Genomic DNA, 25,096 nt, shown 5'->3' on the forward strand with positions numbered 1-25,096 from the left:
ACTTATTAGCACTTAAATAAACACCCTTGGAACAAATACAATTCTGGAGTCTGTCAATTGATTAAAATATGTATTAATACAACAATCTGAAAAAACTTAAATTAATATGTACAGTTATATATACATTGGTATGACCTGTAGTGGGCATCAGTAAACACACCAGGAGCCAGAGTGGGGCACAGAGATCTGAAAATAGAGATGCCAAAGGGCACAGTAAGTGGCCATAGACATAGGGAAATCATGCTGCCATGTCCAATGTCTAGCAGAAAACAGAAATGATAAATGAAGATACAGTGTCTTACCTGTGTGTCACTGGAAGTACTGCTGTATGATAGTACTTCTGTTGTCCACATCTTCATCCTCTGCCTCCTCTTCATCACTGTCCACAGGCTTCACCGCTGCCACAAGACCATCTCCAGGCTCATCCACAGGCAGAAAAGGCACCTGGCATCTCAAGGCCAGGTTGTGCAACATGCAACATGCAATGATGATCTGGCACACCTTCTTGGGTGAGTAGTACAGGGATCCACCTGTCAGATGGAGGCACCGGAACCCGCCCTTCAGGAGGCCGAAGGCTCTTTCAATTATCCTCCTTCTTCACCCATGTGCCTCATTGTAACGTTCCTCTGCCCTTGTCCTGGCATTCCTCACTGGGGTCAGTAGCCATGAGAGGTTGGGGTAACCAGAGTCACCTGCAAATATTGAGGGATACCTGTTAGACCCACACCAACCCTTAGGGACAACCCCATACCCAGACACCAACATATAATGGGTGGGGATCTTGGGCTCACCTATTAGCCACACTAGTGCTTCTGGAGTTGTGCCATCACATATGGGATGCTGTTATTCCGCAAGATAAAGGTGTCATACACAAAGCCAGGATACTTGGCATTGACATGGGAGATGTACTGGTCCGCCAAACACACCCTGCGCATTTAGGGAGTGATAGCTTTTTCTATTCCTGAACACTTGTTCATTTTTCTGTGGGGGTACAAATGCTACATATGTACCATCAATGGCTAAATCCTCCACCTGGGGGAATACTATGTAGCTGCGCATGTGTTTCAGCAGGGCAGACAACACTCTGTTCAACACGTTGGAGAACATTGGCTGTGACATCCCTGATGCCATGGGTACTGTTGTTTGGAAGGAACCACTTACCAGGAAATGGAGCACTGACAGGACCTGCACTAGAGGGGGGATTCCTGTGGGCTGGCGGATAGCTGAAATCAGGTCTGGCTCCAATTGGGCACACCGTTCTTGGATTGTGGCCCGACCAAGTCTGTAGGTTAGTATAATGTGTCTGTACTCCATTGTCACAAGGTCCACCAGGGGTGTGTACACCAGAGAATGTCTCCATCTCATATTCATCCTCAGCGGTTGAAGCCTATGGAGGAAAACGGTGAGCAGAGGGTCATATTCACACATCTATTGCAATAATGATGCATATCTTCATTTACAGAACCAGTATGTGAATCACAGAGTCAGTTGCTGTGCCAATGTCTGGTGTGACGCTGTTAGGTGCCATGGCCTGTGCCCCCCTGAAATGGCGGCTGCCTGACCTGTGAGGAGGGACAAGAGGAAATGAGGTAATTCCGCTGGCATTGTGTGCCGTTGCGGTAGGCGGTCGACGACCGCTGTGCAAAATCGCATTGGTTATCATTGGGGCCTATGGGTTCCAGGAGCCAATGGCGATGTACGCCGGTGGTGACGGTACACTCCACTGCGGACGTGACTGCCATTTTCTAGCTATTCACTCACTTGCTACCTGACCTCCAACAGGAGAGGATCTACACTGCAAGTGCTGCTGTGACCTGTGTCTGGAAGCAACAATGGCTCATGTGTCTGGGGAAAGGGCCCCTGCCTTCACTGCGGGCATGATGTGTGGGCCATGAATGTATGGAGTGCTGTGCGTGAAAGCCACATGCAGGGGGGGGCTGATGCGTCCTGGCCAAAGTGCTGCATGTATGGTGGTCAATGTATGTGCGTCAGGGGATGGGAGGGATATGGTGGCCCATGCGTGTGACAGTCCGGATGGGATGACTAATCCCGTTTCTGCTCTATTTTTCCTGCAGGTCAGCGCCCATCAGAAAAAGGGTATTTGGGGTGCCATCGCCAAGGAGGTGCGGACCCTGGGGGTCTTTGACAGGCGGAGCACCCACTGTCGCAAACGGTGGGAGGACCTGAGCCGCTGGGCAAAGAAGATGGTGGGGTCCCAGCTCGGGCTGGCCTCCCAACGAGGAAGGGGTGCACGTCATACCCTGACCCCCCTAATGTTCCGCATCCTGGCGGTGGCCTATCCGGAGATGGATGGTCGCTTGAAGGTATTACAGCAGCCACAAGGGGGTGAGTACAAATTCAGAGTCATGACTTAGCGAGCGTTAAGTTTTTACCTGGGTGGGGATGTGGACTGTGGGTGCCCCTAAGCCAGGGCGAATATGGCAGTGTAGGTCCCTTGCTGGGCAAGCTCTGGGGCACTCCAACTCCAATAGTGTTAGTGAGCATCTACTACTGGTCAGGGCCGTGTTTGTTTCAGATGTGCAGCTGATGGCATTAGGCATTGTACCCCATGTGCTGGTGACTAACAATGTAACTGGTAGTGCATGGAGTAGTGCATAGAGCTGTTCCCTGTGAGTTGTATACATCAACGGTAGTGTTGTTGCTGGCATTGACCAAGTGTATCCTCTGTCTCCCCCACTTTTTGTTTTTTCACCCTGTCCTTGTGTGCATTAGTATAATCTGGCGGAGGAACAGAGGCACCGGCGATGGAGGAAGCTGCATCCAACATGGGCCTGGAGGCTGAATCCACTGACGGTGAGGGCACCAGTGGGACGGAGGGAGAGGGGAGCTCTAGGACTGAGACAGGAGGGGACACTACAGGCAGCAACTCCTCCTCCGATGGAAGCTCCCTGGCGGTGGCAGACACCTCTGTGCCCGCCCCAACAACAGGTACAGCCGCCACTCCCCCTACTAGCACCGCCCTCCCAGCAGCCCCTCAATGTGTTTCCCATGCCCGCTTACCCAGGAGGATGGGCATCTCCTTCACCCCAGGCACCTCAGGGCCTGCCCCAGTCAGCCCTGCTGCCCTCAGTGAGGAGGCTATTGACCTCCTGAGATCCCTCACTGTTGGGCAGTCAACCATTCTGAATGCAATCCAGGGTGTCGAGAGGCATTTGCAACAAACAAATGCACACCTGGAGGGCATTCACTCTGGCGTGGCGGCCCAACAGATAGCATTTCAGGCTCTGGCCTCCACACTAATGGCAGCCATTGTCCCTGTCTCTAGCCTCCCCCTCCATTTCCTCTACCCAATCCCAATCCCCTCAACCCCAGCCTATCCCAAGCACACCTTCACACCAGCAATCATCCAAATCAACACACAGAAGTGGCTCTGGAAAACACAAGCACCACACTTCATCCCACAGGCACTCAAACAAGTATCATCCCCATGCAGACACGCCAACATCCACTGCCTCCACTGTGTCCCCCTCCTCCTCCTCGTTCACCTCCCTTCCAGTAGCGTCTACACTCACACCTGCATGCACTACATCCTCATCCACTATCTCCATCACCAGCACGCCCATCACTGCACGCCCCTCACTGACAGTCACCACCCCCACATCCATGCACACGTCCCCTGTGTCCTCTCCCACTGTGCCTGTGACCCCTCCTCCCAAATTACACAAACGCAAGCACCCACCCACCCAACAGCCATCCACCTCACAATAGCATCCAGCCCATGCACCTGCACCCAAAATCAGCAGACAGACACCTCTTACAACCACTCCCTCTTTCACCACTCCCAAACCTTCACCCTCTTCAGGCCTCAATGTCCCTAAGAAGCTTTTCCTGGCAAACATTGACCTCTTCCCTGTCCCTCCCACCCCCGTTCTTCCCCTTGGGCCAGTGACAGTAGCACCAGTGTCAGCAGCAGCAGCCCCAGTGGGCAGCCGTCCGAGGCTGCATGAGAAGGGCTGGAGCCTCCCCCCACCACTGGCAGCACTGGCACCTGCACCACAGCCTGCACCGGCGCAAGCACCGCCACCTGCACCGCTGACAGTAGCACCACTGCCAGCAGCACCAGCCTCAGTGGGCAGCTGTCCGAGGCTGCAGGAGGAGGGCTTGAGCCTCCCCCCACCACTGGCAGCACCCCTACCAGCACCGGCACTACCACCACTATGCATCTGCAGCCACCGCCGGATGGACTCTAGCCCTGCCTCCATGGAGTATCATGCATCCTGGTCACTGCAAATCTCATGGCTCGGACACCCAGGTAAGGGACTGTGACCTGCCACCGCCCAAGTGCTGCATCACTGGGCACACAGGCGCCTCCAGAACCAGTGGAAAAAAGCATCCACTCACCCTATCCTTGGCAGGATGAAGCAGACTTCGCACAAAGCCCCCTCCAGAACCAGTGGAGGAAGGCATCTACTTGAGAGACTGTGGCTTTGCACTCCCCAGGACCAAGCAGTGGGCAAACCACCCACTTGAGAGACTTGTGAAACTGTGGCTTTGCACTATCCAGGACCAAGCAGTGGGCAAACCACCTACTTGAGAGACTGTGTCTTTGCACTCCCTAGGACCAAGCAGTGGGCAAACCACTCACTTGAGAGACTGTGGTTTGCACTCCCCAGGACCGAGCAGTGGGCAAACCACCCACTTGAGAGACTTGAGAGACTGTCGCCTTGCACTCCCCAGGACATCGCTGTGGGCATGGAGCCCCCTCCAGGAGTAGTGGCGTTGTCCCATCTTCTGGCTGAGGTGCCCCCCTTCCCCGTCCCCTTGAGGTGCCTGTGTGTTTTCGACCTGAAGCCCCTGCAGTGTTCGCTCCGTATTGAAGCAGGAGTGAAGTGTGGGATTGGCCTATGAGTTTTGGCCCAGTGGCCCACGGACATTTCGAGTGGACACTGTACCGCCTTTTGTACATATTGTATATTTTGTAAATACTGTTTTTGAATTTATACCGTATTTCTGACTATTTCTAATATAACACTCATTTGACTCCATTCCTTTTGTCCTTGCATTTTTCCAGGGGGCTACGGGGTGTATATGTAATGTTGATGCATGTGTTTGTGTGTATGGTGTTGGGGTGAGGGTGGGGGTAGGGGTGTTGCGTGTTGCGTGTGTGTGTCACTCTCTTTTTCCTCCCCCCTCCCCATATGCTAGGTGCAGTACTCACTGTGGTGGTCGCCGCCGCTGTTGGTACTCCTAATAGAGGAGAAGATACACCAGCATGGGTAACACCTGATGTTCGGGCTCCATGGCGTCCTGGTTCTTCGTTGAGTGTTGAGAGGTGAGTGGTTTCCCTTCCAAGTTCTGTTTCTGCTGTGCTTTTGATAGCGTTGGTACCAACGCGGAAAAGCTGGCTGATTGGCGGGTTGTAATGGGGTGGGTGGTACATTGGCTTCTGCCTGTCTGTTGGCGGTTACCGCCACGGTGTTCGTTGCTACCGCCAAGATGGTCGGAGTGTTAAAGTGGCTGTATGTGTTGGCGGTTTCCGCCGTGGTCGTGATTCCATTTTTGTTACCACCGGCCTGTTGGCGGTATTACCTCCGCTTTAACACCGACCGCCAGGGTTGTAATGAGGGCCTTTGTCTACATATGCCATCCTGAGACTACTTTGTAAGCCATACATGATGTCTGTTATACAACAGCTGTTGCCAAGATTCAAAAGACTGCCCATGCATTACATCAGGTGCACATGTCAGGCATTAGTGTAGGAAACGTTTCTTAGGGCTTCACTGGCTCTTGGGATCAAATGTCTGCATGTGTGAAACCTCCGTGACAGTGTCACAAAAGGGGTCTGCTTCACAAAGGACCTCACCTATTGGGGTGAAGGTGCCATATCAGTGGAGGAGTACCTGTAACCAAGGGGAATTTCACAGTGTAGTGATCCTGCCCCAAGTGTGGTGAATCACCTACAACTGTGTGGCCCCTTTCGAACCAGGCCCCTTGTATATATATATATGTGTGTGTGTGTGTGTGTGTGTGTGTGTGTGTGTGTGTGTGTGTGTGTGTGTGTGTGGCAAATCATATTGCAGCATGGCCATATGTCTGACATAGGTACACCATGGAACAAGTAGACCAGTGCTGAGACATGGATAGTCCATGCTCATATGTGACATGTTTGGCAGCTGCAAATGCAATGGGCCACTCCAGGGTTGTGGTGAATTATACTGGAGATTGGGCATTTTGTCCCTGTTTCACCATGGAATGACTGAGACTACAGGACCCTGACTACAGTATGATTATCTGTCTCAGATCAGCACATCATGAATGGACCTGGTAAATTTTGCAGGGCTCCATGATCACAAATGTTCTTCCTCATGAATCAGACTAACACCTACTAGTCACAATTAAACCGTGTAGCCATGTTGTATTGTGTGTTATGGAGAGTGCATCACACATGCAGGTCTTATGTTAGCCAATTATGACATATCACTGTCTCTTGTCAAACCATCAGGCACCTTGCAAAACATATGACATGGAGTGGCTGCCACTATCTGTGCAGGTAATATTGGTCTAACACATACCTTGGCACAAAGGTACATTTCAGACTATTGCAGGTAATAAGACATACTGTCCTGCAGCATGCAGTGAATAAACTCCATTGGCTGCCTCCTATAAGGTGCCCCCCAGGTATGGATTGTGAATGTGCACCTGCTCTGGGCACCCCCAAGACACATCTGTAGTGCAGGAATGCCAGACGATGCTCATGCTGCCCATTCTGCAAAACGTATGGTGCTGGTTGAGATATGTTGCCTGCACTAGCACTAATGGGTGTGCCCTCATTGGAATAAGAGCATAACTCAATGCTGATGATGTAATAACGTTGCCACTGCAGCCACAGCACAGATTAGATGCGGGTACTGAGGCAAGGAAGCTGTTAGGAGGTGCACTGACAGTGTGCCACCTAAAAGGTGACCCACTGTCAGTGCATACCCTGATGGGAGCCCTCTGTAGAGGAGACAGGTGGTCCTACACACAAACCAGACATACCTTTGCAGGTAGGCCTAGTCACCTACTGCACCTGCTTGCAAGGGAATCTATAATTCCCCCTGAAAGGTATATCTGGACAGTGCTACATGGAGCGGCTGCTGTACAACAGCTCATTTGTTCATTCATTGTCATGGGGCTCACTTTCCCACACTGCACCTTTTTGAGCTCCGTCATGGTGCAGACAGAGAAAGTGTGTCCCATGTACAATCATGCCCCAGTCATCAATGTGGACAGAAGCATGCATCTGTTTTCCCGGGCCCACATTTTACTGGGACTACTCGGCAAACACCCTCTCAGTGTGTATGTTCATATCAGTATTTCTCACTTTGTGCGTGCCTCATCCACAGAATCATCAGCCATGTTGGGTGAGGTTGGGTCAACAGTGCAGCAGGATGGCAGAGGGTCCTGCTAGGAGGTGAGGCTGACTCTGAATGACCATCAAATGAGTGTCAACCTCACCATATATTGAAGGGGATTTGAAGTGCTGTTCACTACTGATGGTGGATTAAATTCCAAAACACCGATCTGAGCCTGAATCATAATGGGTCCTGCACTTGGATGTCTCAGAGTGGAGATTGTGCCCCAAGTGCAATGACTGAGGGGTCTCTGCACTACAACTAAGGTTGTCAGCTTGGCCAGACTGGCCGGGGGGATATTGGGTGTTTAACAGGGGGGCTGAAGGGCTGGGGCAGGTCTCATTACAGTGTTTTGGCTCAGAACCAGTGCTGCAGTATGTGCCCCCAGTTATAAAGCAGCAATTCTGCATGAGCCACACACTTGCGTTAACTGTTTCTGTGTTGGGGCTGGTATGACAAACATGCCAGTGCCTCTATGGGTTCCCAGTCTTGCTCTCTACCACTGGCCCTTGGTGCACTTGGCACTGTGTCTAGGAATGGACAACCCTACCTGTGCCTACTTTCGTAATACAGTACAGTCTACTTAGATGTAAGCAAGATATGTTGACCTCATATACTATGTTGCAATGCAAAGGGTCAAACGGTGCTGGGAAGTGCTGTAGTGTAGAGTGTATCTACAAAACCTTCCCTTCCTCCCTTGGCATTCCTGCCCTTCTTACACATGTTTGCAGATGTCACACATCTTTTTTTTAATTCCGCTCTGGTGTCGGATCCTTCGCCCCACATGCAGATCCTACGCTCCGCGTGTGGAGTTTGCACTTCGGATGCAGATGATCTGCACTAGGTGCGTAGAACCCATAACCCAATGTATTTGTCCAGTAAATGACACAGAGAAAATGCAAGGCAGGAAGTTCACGACAGGAGGTTGCAGGCAGACCTTTTTTTTTATGTGATTCTGAGTCATCCCCACCTACAGATAGGATCCTATGCCATCCTGCCGCTCTGTTTACACTACCTGCCCCCAACATGGCTGAGGGAGCTGATGAAAGGCCGTTAATGAGAGGGCACCCCCCTTCAGTGAACATAAATTGGACATTTTAGCTGGGGGGGTGGTGGACAATTAACCTTAGCTTTATGTGGGGCCAGATGACCAGCTGAGCAATGCAGTATGTGCCCGACTCTGGGATGAGATTGCGCAGATCTGCAGTGCAGTGGGCGTTTACCACCAGCAGACAAGGGCATGCTGCAAGCGCTGGGAGAACCTGAAACATTGGGCCCGACTGAGGACCAAGAACTATTGGGTCAGTCCTCCCGGCCCTACGTGCACCATCCCCACCTTATGCTGCTGTACAGAAGAGTTCTGAGGGCAGCCTGACCAATCCTCCATGCCCAGCAGCAGGAGTTGGAGCAGTAGAGACTGGTAAGTGCATGGGGGGCATACTGTGTCTGGTAGTGTGATGTGAGTGGCGACTGAGCTGTTCCAACATGTATCACATGTCACCATGTACATATTCAGAGCAATTGCTGCAGCAGTCGTAAGGCCCATGTTCCATGGGAGCACATTGGAAGCACTAACTAGAGTGTATCCTGGGGCTTGTAGCATGCTGACCACTACAGGGCAAATAACCATCTCTCTTGTAGTTATATAACAAAATGCAAGGCCAACACCATGACTGGTGTACCAAGGGCCATATCACTGCAAAGTGCAATGGCAAAGGGATGGTCCAGACACTGTCCAGTGTAGTGTCCCAACATTTTTTGGGTGTTGGATGCAGTATCATGCTTTTTGTGTCTCTCATGTCTCTTTTCACTTAATCCCAGCAATTGCTGCAGCAGTCATAAGGCCACTGCCCCATGGGAGTACATTGGAAGGACTAACCACAGTGCAATCTGTGACTCCTAGGCCCTCATTACAGCCCTGGTGGTCCGTGTTAAAGCGGCAGTAATACCGCCAACAGGCCGGCGGTAAAGGAAATGGGAGCACGACCATGGCGGAAACCGCCATCACAGACAGCCACTTTAACATACTGACCGCCACGGCTGTAGCAACAAACACCACGACGGTCCCCGCCAACAGCCAGGCGGAGGACAATGTACCCCCCACTCCATTACAACCCGCCAATCCACCAGCTTTTTCTGGGACTGTACCAACGCCATCAAAAGCATGTCAGAAACAGTGTTTGGAAGGGAAACCACTCACCTCTCGACACTCAACGAAGAACCAGGACGCCATGGAGCCCGAGTTACTTGTCCTGCCCATGCTGGTCTACCTCCTCATACACCAGGAATATCAAAGGTGGCAGTGACAACCACGGTGAGTACTGCACATAGCACACAGGGGACGCGGGGAGGAAAAAGAGAGTGACACACACACGCAACACACAACACCCCTACCCTCACCCACAACACCATGCACACAAACACATGCATCAACATTGTATTTACAACCCGTAATCCCCTGGAAGAACGCAAGGACAAAAGGAATAGAGTCCAATCAGTGATATATTAGAAATAGGCAGATATACGTAACGAATATAAAAACAGTATTTACAAATATTTACAATATGTACATAAGGCCGTACATTGTCCTTTCCAAATGTCCGTGGAGCACTGGGCCAAAAATCATGGGCCAAGCCCACACTTAAATCCTGCCTCAATACGGAGAGAACACTGCAGGGGCATCAGGTCATAAACACATAGGCACCTCAGGGGGATGGAGAAGGGGGGGAACCTCAGCTGGGAGATGGAATAACGCCACTGCTCCTGGAGGGGGCTCCATGCCCACTGCTTGGTCCTGGGGAGTGCAAAGCCACAGTCTCTCAAGTTGGTGGTTTTTCCAATGCTTGGTCCTGGGGAGTGCAAAGCCACAGTCTCTCAAGTGGGTGGTATGCCCACTGCTTGGTCCTGGGGAGTGCAAAGCCACAGTCTCTCAAGTGGGTGGTTTGCCCACTGTTTGGCATGGGGAGTGCAAAGCCACAGTCTCTGGAGTGGATGGCTTCTCCACTGGTTCTGGAGGGGGCTTTGTGCCCAGTGTGCTTCATCCTGCCAAGGAAAGGGTGAGTGGATGGCTTCTTCCACTGGTTCTGGAGGGGGCCTTGTGCCCAGTGTGCTTCATCCTGCCAAGGAAAGGGTGAGTGGATAGCTTCTTCCACTGGTTCTGGAGGGGACCTTGTGCCCAGTGATGCAGCACTTGGGGTGTGGCAGTTCACATTCCCTCACCTAGGTGTCTGAGGCACGAGATTTGCAGGGACCAGGTAGCATGATAGTCCTTGGAGGCAGGGCCAGACTCCATCCTATGGTGACTAAGGCTGCAAACTGGTGGCAGTGCTGGTGCTGGTAGAGGTGCTGCCAGTGGTGGTGGGAGGCTCCAGCCCGTCTCCTGCAGCCTCGGATGGACGCACACTGGGGCTGCTGCTGTTGGCAGCGGTCCTACTGTCAGCGGTGCAGGTGGCAGTGCTTGCGGCGGTACTTGCGGCGAAGATTCTGGCGGTGCTGGCCGTGGTGAAGGTGCCAGTGCTACCAGTGGTGGAGAGAGGCACCAGCCCTTCTCCTGCAACCTGGTACCGCTGGCCACTGGGGATGCTGCTGCTGAAAGAAGTGGTGGCAGCAGCGGTGCAGGTGGCGGTGCTTGCGGCGGGGATGCTGGCAGTGCTGCCCGCGGTGCAGATGGTGGGGCTGCCGGTTCTGCTGGTGGGCACCAGGCCCTCACCTGCAGCCTCCGACGCCTAAAGTGACTTGCCTTGGGTTTTCTGCCCCTTCCTCACCTTGGCAGATGCTATTGTGACCTTGGCTCTGGCAGCTGGAGTTTTGGAGGAGGCCTTGCTGGGTGGGTCATGCTCCTTGCCATTGCTGCATGCTGTCCCCTTCTTCACCTTGGTGGGTGGCGTAATGGTTTGGTCCTTTGCAGGGGTCCATGGCACACTGGCAGGCCTGATGGGTGCCCCCTTTGAGCCTCTGGGATTTACAGGTACCACAGCTGATGCCGACTTGGTGGCTGAGGTGCTGGCCTGGGTTCTGGACACCCTGGCCTGAGGGGAACGACGGAGAGGAGGGGTAGGGAACTGGTCATTGTTTGCCAGGAAAAGTTTTTTAGACACACTGGGGTGGGAAGATGTAGAGGGTTTGGGAGTGGAAGAAGAGGGAGTGTTTGTAGGAGGTGTCTGTCTGCTGATTTTGGGTGAAGGTGCATGGGCTGGATGCTGTTCTGAGGTGGATGGCTGTTGGGTGGGTGGGTGCTTGTGTTTGTGTACTTTGGAAGGAGGGGTCACAGACACACTGGGAGAAGACACAGGGGACGTGTGCATGGTTGTGGGGGTGGTGACTGCTTGTGAGGGGTGTGTTGTGATGGGCGTGCTGGTGATGGAGGTAGTGGATGAAGATGTAGTGCATGCAGGTGTGAGTGGAGACGCTACTGGGAGGGAGGTGGACATAGAGGAGGAGGGGACACAGTGGAGGCAGTGGATGTTGGTGTGTCTGCATGGGTATGGTGCTTGTGTGAGTGCCTGTGAGATGAAGTGTGGTGCTTGTGTTTGCCTGAGCCACTTTTGTGTGGTGATTTGGGTGAATGCAGGTCTGAAGATGTGCATGGGATAGGCTGATGTTGAGGGGATTCGGTCTTGGTAGAGGAAGTTGGAGGGGTGAGGCTAGACACAGGGACAAGGGCTGCCATCAGGGAGGTGGCAAGAGCCTGAAATGCTCTCTGTTAGGCCACCACATCAGAGTTAATGCCCTCCAGGTATGCATTTGTTTGTTGCAAATGCCTCTCGACACCCTGGATAGCATTCAGTATGGTTGACTGCCCAACAGTGAGGGATCTCAGGAGGTCAATAGCCTCCTCACTGAGGGCAGCAGGGCTGACTGGGGCAGAGCCTGAGGTGCCTGGGTCGAAGGAGATGCCCACCCTCCTGGGTGAGCGGGCAGGGGAAACATGCTGCTGGGCTGCTGGGAGGGCGGTGCTGGTGGGGGGGTGGTGGCTGTACCTGTTGTTGGGGTGGGCACAGAAGTGTCCGCCACCGCCAGGGAGCTTCCATTGGAGGAGTAGTCGATGTCTGTGGTCTCCCCTCCTGTCCCCGTCATGGTGCTTCCCTCGCCCTTCGTCCCACTGGTGCCCTCACCCTCAGTGGATTTAGCCTTCAGACCCATGTGGGATGCAGCTCCCTTCATCGCTGGTGCCTCTGCTCCTCTGCCAGATGAAGCTAATGCACATAAGGAGTGGTCGGTTCCAGACACAGGTCACAGCAGCACTTGCAGTGTGGGTCCTCTCCTGTTGAAGGTCAGGTAGCAAGTGAGTGAACAGATAGGAAATGACCAAGACGTCCGCGGGCCCAATGATAACCAATGTGATTTTGCTCGGCGGTCATCGACCGCCTACCGCGACGGCACACAATGCCAGCGGAATTACCTCATTTCCACTTGTCCCTCCTCACAGGTCAGGCAGCCGCCATTTCAGGGGGGCACAGGCCATGGCACCTAACTGCGTCACAGCAGACACTGGCACAGAAACTGACTCTTGGATTCACAACACTGGTTCTGTAAAGGAAAAGATGCATCATTATTTTAATAGATGTGTGAATATGACCCTCTGCTCACCGTTCTCTTCCATAGGCTTCAACCGCTGAGGCAGAATATGAGATGGCGGCATCCTCCGGTGTACAGACCCCTGGTGGACCTTGTGACAATGGTGGACAGACACATTATCATCACCTACAGACTTGATCGTGCCACAATCCAAGAACTGTGTGCCCAATTGGAGCCAGACCTGATGTCAGCTATCCGCCAGCCCACAGGAATCCCCCCTCTAGTGCAGGTCCTGTCAGTGCTCCATTTCTTGGCAAGTGGTTCCTTCCAAACAACAGTGGCCATGGCATCAGGGATGTCTCAGCCAATGTTCTCTAACGTGTTGACCAGAGTGTTGTCTGCCCTGCTGAAACACATGCGCAGCTACATCGTGTTCCCCAGTGGAGGATTTGGCCACAGTGTGGACTGACATTTATGCCCTGGGTCATATCCCCAACATCATTGGTGCCATTGATGGTACACAGGTGGAATTTGTACCCCTCCGGAGAAATGAACAGGTTTACAGGAATAGAAAAAGCTATCACTCTATGAATGTGAAGATGGTGTGTTTGGCGGACCAGTACATCTCCCATGTGAATGCCAAATATCCTGGCTCTGTGCATGACGCCTTTATCTTGAGGAATAGCAGGATCCCATATGTGATGGGCCAACTCCAGAGGCACCGGGTGTGGCTAATAGTGAGCCAAAGGTCCCCACCAGTATAAATTGGTGTATGGGTATGGGGTTGTCCCTAAGGGTGAGTGTGTGGCTAACAGGTATCCCTCAAGATTTGCAGGTGACTCTGGTTACCCCAACCTCTCATGGCTACTGACCCCAATGAGGAATGCCATGACAAGGGCAGAGGAACGTTACAATGAGGCAATGGCGGTACAAGGAGGATTATTGAAAGGGCCTTCGGCCTCCTGAAGGCCAGGTTCCGGTGCCTCCATCTGACAGGTGGATCCCTGTACTACTCACCCAAGAAGGTGTGCCAGATCATCGTTGCATGTTGCATCTTGCACAACCTGGCCTTGAGACGCCAAGTGCATTTTCTGCAGGAGGTTGTGCCTGGAGAAGGTCTTGTGGCAGTGGTGGAGCCTGTGGACAGTGAGGAAGAGGAGGCAGAGGAAGAATATGTTGACAACAGAACCAATATAATTCAGCAGTACTTCCAGTGACACACAGGTAAGACACTGTAACTCTACTTTGCATTTCAGTTATCTGTTGGACATTATACAAGGCAGCCTCTTTCCCTATGTCTATGGTCACTGACTGTACCCTTTGGCATCTCTATTTTCAGATCTCTGTGCCCCACTCTGGCTCCTGCTATGTGTACTGCTGCCCACCCAAGGTCATCCTAAAGTATATTTCACTGTACATTTGAGTTGCAATGCTTTGATAATGTTGTACTAATACATTTGTGAATCATTTGACAGACTCCAGATTGGTATTTGTTCCAATGGTGTTTATTTACGTGCTCATAAGTAGAGGGGGATGTGCAAGGGTCTGGGCTGATGGTGGAGGAAAGTCCAGGGTAGAGTCCAGTCTCTTGGTATCACAGGTGCATTGTCCAATGGGGCATAGGAAGGGGCATAATGGCAGTTCAAGGTGGACAGGGTGATAGTGTGGGACAGAACGGTGACAATCAGGAGAGTCTTATTTCCTGGCGGGGTCTTGGCAATGATCTGGATCGCAGGGACCGTTTGCGGGGTGGTTCTCCTTCTGCAGGGGGTGGGGTGCTGGTAGCCTGTTGGTCCTGTGGCGGGGCATCCTGTCCACTAGCGCTGGCGGAGGTGGAAGGCTGTTCCTCGGTTTGGCTAGTGTCAGGCACCCGTAGTTGTGCCACTGCCTCCCTCATGGTCTTGCCCATGTCAGCCAGCACCCCTGCAATGGTGACCAGGATGGTGTAGATGTTTGTTAGGTCATCCCTGATCCCCAGGTACTGTCCCTCCTGCAGCCGCTGGGCCTCCTGCAACTTGGCCAGTATCTGGCCCATCATCTCCTGGGAATGGTGGTATGCTCCGAGGATGTTGGAGAGTGTCTCGTGGAGAGTGGGTTCTCTGGGCCTGTCCACCCCCTGTCACACAGCAGTCCTCCCAGTTTCCCTGTTGTCCTGTGCCTCTGTCCCCTGAACCGTGTGCCCACTGCCACTGACCCCAGGTCCCTGATCGTCCTGGGTTTGTGGGGTTGCCTGGGGTCCCTGTAGTGGTGGACACACTGCTGATTGACGTGTCCTGGGGACAGTGGCATGGGTCCACTGGGTGGGTGATGTGCTGGTGTTTCCTGAGGGGGAGGCTCTGTAGTTGGTTGGGACTGTGGCAGGGGAACCGACTGGCTAGAGGTTCCGGATGGACAGGTTGGTCATTGTGATCCAGGCGTGCAGAGCTGCTGTCGTCACTGTGGGCCTCTTCGGGGGGGGACTGGATGTGGCTGGCACCTCCTCTCCGGTGACGTGGAGTATGGGTCCTGTGAGGATGCAAATGCATTGTTAATGTGTCTGCATGTGCCATCTTGTGCATGGGTGTGTTTCCCTGTAAGATTGTGATTTCTCTGTCAGCTTGACCTTGTGTGAGTGGTGATTTTGTGGGCTGGGTGAGTCTCTCTACTGGGCATGCAGTGGTGATGGGTGTCTATGCAGGTCTGTGATGGGTGTCCATGCATTGGTGTAGCATGCAGGGCTTGGAATTGGGATGGGTGGGTTGTGTTAGTAGGGTATATGTGAGGTGGTGGAGTGATGGGGGTGAAGGTAGGGGTAGTAGTTTGTGATGGCATGCAGGTAGGGTGGGGGGGATAAACTAGTTAAGATTTGACTTACCAGAGTCCAGTACTCCTGCAAAGCCCTCAGGATGCACGATCGCCAAGACTTGCTCCGCCCCTGTTGTTAGTTGTGGGGGAGGAGGTGGGGTTCCACCACCAGTCCTCTGAACTGCTACCTGGTGTCTTGCTACCACGGAACGCACCTTCCCCCGTAGGTCGTTCCACCTCTTCCTAATGTCATCCCTGGTTCTTGAGTGCTGTCCCACAGCATTGACCCTGTCCACGATTCTCCACCATAGCTCCATCTTCCTTGCAATGGACGTCTGCTGCACCTGTGATGCGAATAGCTGTGGCTCTACCCAGATGATTTCCTCCACCCTGACCCTTAGCTCCTCCTCAGAAAACCTGGGGTGTCTTTGGGATGCCATGGATGTGGTGCAAGTGATATGTGTGAGGATGTGTGGGGTGATGTGTTGGGTATATGCTGTGATGTCCCTGACATTTTCTAACGTGTTTTTTTATTTTGTCTATCCCCTTCCAAGTCTCTTGCCCATACTTCGTGAAGAGCATTATTTGATGGTATTTCTCCCTTCCCAATGGACGGTTTTTGTTTAAGTTACTATCATATTTATATAAACAAAAAGAAAACCAAAAAACTGTGCCATGTAGATCATTGTATGTGCTGAAACCAAAGTATGGAGGTATATGTCTGGAGTTGCTTAGCTATGCCTTCCACATGACACAACTGTACACAGATGGTTCTAGTGATGAACATGTCTTACCCACGTTGTTGACACATATATGGCCTACTGCCACATTAAGCATTTGACCATCATCAACAAATGCTCAATTCAATTCGAATGTGGAATATCTCTTTTAATTGCATAGTGCTGTGCAAACATATGTTACAGTGCACATGGGGGATTCTGCTTGCGTCTTCTCAGTTTTCGTGGTGAGCATTGTTGCGATGTGGCACATTTCCGGGGGTTCTTAGTTGCAGGTGGCTGTGGTTCATGTACAGGGTGGGGTCTTCATGGACGGGGGCTGGTGAACCCTGTACAGGGTGGGGTCTTCCTGGAAATGGGGTGGTTATCCCTGTACAGAAAGGGGGTTTTGAGGGATCATCCTGGGCATGGGATGCTGAACCCTGCACAGGGTGGGGGCTTCCTGGACAGCGGTGGTTGATCCCTGTACAAGGTAGGGGTCTTCCTGAATATGGGGTGGTCATCCTTGTACAGGGTGGGTTTCTACCTGGACAGGGGGTGGTGATCCTTGTTCAGGGTGGGGGTCTTTCTGAACAGGGGGTGGTGATCCCTGTACAGGGTGGGGGCCTTCCTGGACAGAGGGTATCAGACCCTGTACAGGGAGAGGAGCTGACTGTGCAGTGGGGGGCTTGTGCGAGGAGAGTGCATCTGTTGTGGATTGTTGGGGGCCCTGTGCAGATTTCCTAACAAGGGGTTGGGGTGATATGGTTCAGGTAGATGTGTTGGCTCCCCTCCATGCATTGAATGTGAAGGATTCTGTATCATTTTGAGTATCCCTTTCATCTTCATAGCCATGCATGGTGTCTTGGTCTGAGAAAATGTACATAAACTTAATCATACACCATAGCTGCTAGGCATCTGTTTAACTTTATTATGTTGCCATGTGCTCGACAAACCTGAACTTTGATGATTGACCTTGTTTTCACAGCCTTGGGCTGCAATCTGCTTATCGCTGTAATTTAATTGTTCTAACCGTAGTTCCGAGAATGTTTGTGCTTATCAGTAACTGCCAGAACAGGTTCGTACAGGTCGTTGCCACCTCCTGCCAGCTGCATCTGTACCTTCTCCCACCACACGTGTATCCCTGAAATATTCTGAAGGCCGCAGAGGACCTTGAATACGCTAGGGGTGGAGTTGTCCTCTGACTAAGCAGTTTTGTGTGTATATAAGGTTGGGTGCCCCAGAGTGAAGGGGCAGCCTCCGTAGGATATTCACTTGACTGTCCTGGGACTCTGTATTAGCTCGAGCTATAATGTAATAAACTTCTCTTTATTCCTCCAGTTGGTGACTCCGCTTGATTTGTGTACTCTCTGCTAAACGGACCCTGAGGACTAGGGTGTCACTCCCCCGCTGGGAAGGAGACCCCGGGTGGGGATTCTATCTTTCCTGATTCCTCAGGTCTCTCTTCCCTCTGTAAGGCCATGATGTCATTCAGCCTCTTCCCCATGTCTTTCCAGGATGTATTCATCCTCTCCAGTACCTGGGTCATTGTGTGCACCAACTGTGGGAGTTGGCGCATGTCCACTAGTGAGGCAAACATGTCAGACAGTGTAGTCCCTATGTGACAAATGTCCTGCATCACATCTGACTGTTGCTGGAAATAATCTTCCTCCCACTCTCCAACATGAATATCTGCCAACCCTCCCCGCCTGGGACGACCTCGGATGTGACCAGCAGGTCCACATCAGCAGGGGGAAAGGTAGCAGGTGAGAGGCTGTGAGGAGGGGATTAGTGCCTAGGGCCTACTTGTCCCTCGCCAGGGCTGGCACATCCCTCAGATGTTAGAGAGAAGGCTTGGGAGACACCGCCAGAATAGGAGTGTGGTGGGGAGCCAACATGTCTGACCTGGATGTTAGGGCTGTGAGGAGATGAGGTTTGGATTGTGTTGTGTGGGGAATGGGCAATCCTTCAGGGGTGTAGGAAGAAGCACAATGCCAACCACAACCAATGTGGGCTTTGTTGGTAAGCTGCATGGGCCAACAAGAGTGGTCAGGGGATTTGCTCCAAATCTCTTGAAATCGGCCCCTGATCTTCCTCCTCCTCTAGTTGCTCCTCCTCCTCCTGTGCATTTCTGACAGATGATAAGACAGTTTAGAAGAGGAAGGGGCTCTCCCCTTGGATTGCTTGTTACCTGCCACTGGTGGATGGTCTTTCATCCACACTGGATTCATCCTCCGCACCACCTGTAAGACAGAGGTTGCAACAGGCTAAGTATTTGTCTAACAATATCATGCGGTGTAACATAAGGATTAAGTCAAATTATCTTAGAATCAACGGATGTTTACACATGTGACCTGACACTGTGGCATTGAGGTGCTCAATGCAGATGTACGATACAAAAGCAAACTCACCAGTTCCAACCACAGGTCTGTGTGGTATAGAGATACCCCTAGATGTTAGCTGCTGGACTGGGCTCCTTGAGTATGTAGCAGAAGAACTGGTCTGTGAAACAGCAGCTTTGGCAAGAAGTGACACCATGGTTAATGTCCTGTATGAATTTTATATGCATATTCACACCTGACACACATATCAATGATTTTGTTGGGTACATTTTACACAACAACTTCAGATGTAATGCTAAAATGGCAATATCTGCTCATCCCCTTCCACATGGAATTGGTTGTTGTTCTTGGGTAGGGTATCAATAGACTACAACACTATATGGCACACTTACCCGGCGGACGGATGGCAGTGGATTTAACTGATGCAGTCAGGATGTCTCCTAAACCCATGGATAGTGTCATCCATATCACTTGAAGTAATCCTGGCAGCAGCTCTAATGTAAAATACATATCCATTACTAAGTGCAAAGGGTGATGGTGATGATTCTACGTGTACATGTCAGAGGAATGGACAAGTTATAGGTTGCCCTCATATCAACCAGGCATCAGACTTCCAGGCAAACATGTATTTGGAGGTTACTGAGAGCTATAGGATGGAAATAACTAGGGTGCTCTGCACTAGCTACCTTTGGACACACCTAACATTTTATTGACTTCATGCATCCCATGTATGATGTGGTATCTGCTAATTTTCTAAAGGAGTCTTCCAGAACATGCAGAGCTGGTTCGTCTTTGCACATCAGATTTTGTCATTACATTGACGAGTACCTGTCTGATATACATAAATATCAACAAAGGTATAGGTAACATTTATTCAAACCCCTGTGCCCCCAACAGGACAACATTGCTAATTTTGGACTGTGAGGTCAGCCATTTCTGCTGTGCACTTTTCCTTTGGCATGTGTTTCCAAAGTACATGTACAACATCATGGTCTATTTTACCTGACACTGGATGGGGTTTGTACAGCATACATCCTGTAGGCCTCTATTCAGAGGTTCACTCATTTGTGATCATAGTGGCAAAGTGAAATGGACATTGTAGTAGGGTACCATAATTTGGTCAAGTTGAAAAGCAGGGCTGATCCTTATCTTAACTGTTTTCATGTAGTGCAGTTCATCCACTAGATGTCTAGGCTTCCCCTCCTCTTCACCCACCTTGCCAGCCACTACCAAACTCCCAAAATGCAAGCCTGCTGGTATCAGCGCACCCTTCACCTGCATCATTACATTATCTGTTGTTTCCTGGCATTTTGTCAGCAAGTATCCATATAATGAACTTAGAAACAGGTTGTCACCCCTCTTGTCCATGATGGACTTGGGGGCAGACTCACTCTTCCTGCAAATAGAGCTGTACACACCAGTAAATCATGTCTATGTGGCTACGGCAAGCCACTTTGCATGGTTTGTAATGGCCTCCTGAAGTGTGTCAGGGCTGAACAAGTCACTGTGTTGCCTCACTCTGCACTTGAGTGGCATTCCGTGAACACTAGGGACACTTGTCACACTTTCCCAGAGTGACAGGACCATGTACACCTGGGAGGCACAAACACCTCAAACCTTGTGAGGTGAGTCATAATGACTTGAAACATATAGACTTGCTGCACTGACTTAATGCAAAATCCACCTACATGAGGGCCAATATAAACACTTAGGTAGGTACTGTACACATACGTTTGGTTGACCTATCATTAGCCAACATGTCACGATGTGGTAGACTGTTATGAGCCATATATGAGCATATGGGGATGAGGGACAACAGTGACATTAGACACACCACATACTGCTGAAATTCATACCACAGTTTAGGAGCAGAAGCATTTAGTAAAGTCATTTTTCTGTATCCTTACCAGTGTCTCACATTCGTCCAGTGTATGGTGCCGGACCAGATCTCACACCCATACATGTTGCAGAGGTCAGTGCAGGCTAGGTCTTTCTGGACAACGCTACAGCGCCTACACTGATATGTGTGTGTACAGTTAACATGCTAGTTGACACGTGATACACAACATTTCCTAGTTCATTTCAGAAGTTTGGTACAGTTTATGAATATCATGTAATGTAACTACAAGTTAACTGACAACAATGTAATGATAATGCCCTCCCCTGGCCATATTTACATACCAGTTGGTGCTGATGGTATGGGTTGTTGTGCTCCATGATGTTGCTTCCCTGATAGTGCAGAGACCTGTGCTCCAGTGTGTGATTGTTCTCTGGCTGTATGTGGCAACAAAAGAGAAAGGTCATCAGACAAGATCAAGATATTTAGTTATGCGCAACCTTTCACATAACTACACTTTTGCATCTACATGCCAATAGCAGTGGTAAGTGAATGAGGGACATTATCTATTGCCATGTACCAGTGGAACGTGGATGGGGCAGCAGTGATGGGCCACTGTTTGGGACTGGGGGTTTGTAATTTGCAATTGCCATCACAAAGGATTCTGGTACTTATAGGTTAATGGACTAGCTGAGACACATGAGGGTCTGAGTCACCATGCGGATTGCACTTACTTAGGACAATATTCATGGTCAGATGTTTTGAGTATCACAAACATTACTCATTTGGTGTCATTGTTAGTATCATCGCATATTACCTGGCACCACATTGAGGTCATCACTCACAGGCAGCCGAGGGAGCACTACAGTGACAACCATCTGCAACGCATTCTTCGTTGCCTCCTCTACATCGAACTGGACTCTTTACGCCAGACTTTGAAAAGGTAATTTTCAGCAGGACTAACCTGGTCCCTATATCGGGACCACGCTTTATCACAGTCGGTCTGAACTTTTGACTTTCCCCCAGTCTAGCATGACCAAATGACCGTGCTTTTAGGTACTACCCTTACCTTAAATTTTGAAATGGAAAATCACAGGTTGTAGTGATTGCATTTTTGTCATTTAGGGCCTCATTCCGACCCTGGCGGTCATGGACCGCCAGGGCCGGGGACGGAGGAAGCACCGCCAACAGGCTGGCGGTGCTTCATGAGCAATTACCCGCCGGTTTACCCCTGCCCCAAAGAATCCTCCATGGCGGCGCTGCTCGCAGCACCGCCATGGGGATTCCGACCACCTTCCCGCCATCCTGGTCCTGCCGGTAAAAACCGCCAGGAACAGGATGGCGGGAACGGGTGTCGTGGGGCCCCTGGGGGCCCCTGCACTGCCCATGCCACAGGCATGGGCAGTGCAGGGGCCCCCTAACAGGGCCCCATAATGATTTTCAGTGTCTGCCTAGCAGACACTGAAAATCGCGACGGGTGCCACTGTACCCGTCGCACCCCTTCAACTCCGCCGGCTCCATTCGGAGCCGGCTTCATTGTTGAAGGGGCTTTCCCACTGGGCCGGCGGGCGGCCTTCTGGCGGTTGCCCGCCGGCCCAGCGGGAAAGTCAGAATGACCGCCGCGGTCATTTGACCGCGGTACAGTCTTCTGGCGGTTCCCGCCAGGCGGGCGGCTTCTGCCGCTCGCCGGGGTCGGAATGACCCCCTTAATTTTTTAAATGTACTCTAATGAGGGTGGAATTTTTCTTTTGCTATTTTTTCTGTTCATTACCGTTTGGTGCTGCATACATTCTTTACACCCTGCCTCTAAGTTAAGCCTGACTGCTTTTGTGCCAAGCTATCGGGGGGTTAAGTACAGGTTAATTTAGTGACTTTTGTGGGTCAGCCAGACAGGGAATAAGGTTATTCACCCCCCAATCAAGAACCCAATTTCCTACAGTCACACACATTCAATGAACTGCACAAATTATGCCTCACCTACCTGAAAATCACACCTCAATCCACCAACCACACAGATACCTCCACTCCTCAGGACTCCTACCCACACTAACCCCATGCATAAACAGAACCAAAGCAAATGGAAGGGCGTTCTCATACATCACTCTTTAAGTATGGAAGAGCCTCCACATCAGAGCCTCCTATTTTTCTCTTGATTCCGCAAGACATTTTTGTAGACCTGGCTTTTCAATTAACCAACCTAAGAAAGGCAGGGCTGGATACACACAACTGGTCAGCGCCAGCGTACCACTGCAGGTGATAGTTCACTTCACAAATATACATAAAATAAAATACCATTGCCACAACCTATTCTAGAGCAACAGTTAACAATGCCAGAGTCTTTCCTAAATATAGTGAGGGGCCATAAAAGGACTAAATTATTTCCCAGCCTCAAATAAAGTAATGCACAATAAAATTTAACTTTCTTGTGGACCACACCAAAGTCTTACAGTGGCTTGGATCGCGTCCACTGCTTACCACTTGTTGGCTTTATTGTCACTGTCACTTGCTAGATTCTTATTTAATTGCTAACCTTCCTTTGTTAATGTTTGTCCCCCCCCAGACAATAGCCTCTTTACCTTTGTTTGACTGGTTAACTTGTATCCTTCTACTGGTCACATTTAAGTAACTACTTTTTTATTTATTTCTGAGCACTCCATGAAAGTGCCTGTGTTTTAAGGATCACTCCCTCTTATGCAGCTTCCTCCTCACCAAACAGTCCTTACTTTTTGCCGTTGTTTGACAGAGGGGCATACTGGCATTCATTTTTGGGGTACCAGAGTTTACTTTTCCTCATCAGACTTCACCCAGAGCAAGACAGAGAAAAGTACAAAAAGGGGAAAGTAGGTGGAATAGAAAAAAAGAAAAAAACAGTGACAAAAGGAACAAGCATTTGCAATGCAATTGGTCTCGCATTTGCTCAAGTTAGAACTGTTAGGGTTGTAAGCTCCTAACCGGACTTTTCTTGCCACATAAACTGAAAATGAAAAGTAAAACAGTTTCACATAAGCATGCCCACAGCCGCCATAAGCATGAAGGAGACACACAAAAGGAAACAGAAGTTCACTTGCAACCCTACCTGTGCCTACTTTCGTGATACAGTACAGTCTACTTAGAGGTAAGCAAGATATGTTGACCTCATATACTATGTTGCAATGCATAGGGTCAAACGGTGCTGGGAAGTGCTGTAGTGTAGAGTGTATCTACAAAACCTTCCCTTCCTCCCTTGGCATTCCTGCCCTTCTTACACATGTTTGCAGATGTCACACATCTTTTTTTTAATTCCGCTCTGGTGTCGGATCCTTCGCCCCACATGCAGATCCTACGCTCCGCGTGTGGAGTTTGCACTTCGGATGCAGATGATCTGCACTAGGTGCGTAGAATCCATAACCCAATGTATTTGTCCAGTAAATGACACAGAGAAAATGCAAGGCAGGAAGTTCACGACAGGAGGTTGCAGGCAGACATTTTTTTTAATGTGATTCTGAGTCATCCCCACCTACAGATAGGATCCTATGCCATCCTGCCGCTCTGTTTACACTACCTGCCCCCAACATGGCTGAACGAGCTGATGAAAGGCCGTTAATGAGAGGGCACCCCCTTCAGCGAACATAAATTGGACATTTTAGCTGGGGGGGTGGTGGACAATTAACCTTAGCTTTATGTGGGGCCAGATGACCAGCTGAGCGATGCAGAATGTGCCCGACTCTGGGATGAGATTGCGCAGATCTGCAGTGCAGTGGGCGTTTACCACCAGCAGACAAGGGCATGCTGCAAGCGCTGGGAGAACCTGAAACATTGGGCCCGACTGAGGACCAAGAACTATTGGGTCAGTCCTCCCGGCCCTACGTGCACCAGCCCCACCTTATGCTCCTGTACAGAAGAGTTCTGAGGGCAGCCTGACCAACCCTCCATGCCCAGCAGCAGGAGTTGGAGCAGTAGAGACTGGTAAGTGCATGGGGGGCATACTGTGTCTGGTAGTGTGATGTGAGTGGCGACTGAGCTGTACCAACATGTATCACATGTCACCATGTACATATTCAGAGCAATTGCTGCAGCAGTCGTAAGGCCCATGTTCCATGGGAGCACATTGGAAGCACTAACTAGAGTGTATCCTGGGGCTTGTAGCATACTGACCACTACAGGGCAAATAACCATCTCTCTTGTAGTTATATAACAAAATGCAAGGCCAACACCATGACTGGTGTACCAAGGGCCATATCACTGCAAAGTGCAATGGCAAAGGGATGGTCCAGACACTGTCCAGTGTAGTGTCCCAACATTTGTTTTGTGTTGGATGCAGTATCATGCTTTTTGTGTCTCTCATGTCTCTTTTCACTTAATCCCAGCAATTGCTGCAGCAGTCATAAGGCCACTGCCCCATGGGAGTACATTGGAAGGACTAACCACAGTGCAATCTGTGACTCCTAGGCCCTCATTACAGCCCTGGTGGTCCGTGTTAAAGCGGCAGTAATACCGCCAACAGGCCGGCGGTAAAGGAAATGGGAGCACGACCATGGCGGAAACCGCCAACACAGACAGCCACTT

This window comes from Pleurodeles waltl, chromosome 3_1 (assembly GCF_031143425.1).
Source record: "Pleurodeles waltl isolate 20211129_DDA chromosome 3_1, aPleWal1.hap1.20221129, whole genome shotgun sequence".
NCBI classification, from domain to species: Eukaryota; Metazoa; Chordata; class Amphibia; order Caudata; family Salamandridae; genus Pleurodeles; species Pleurodeles waltl.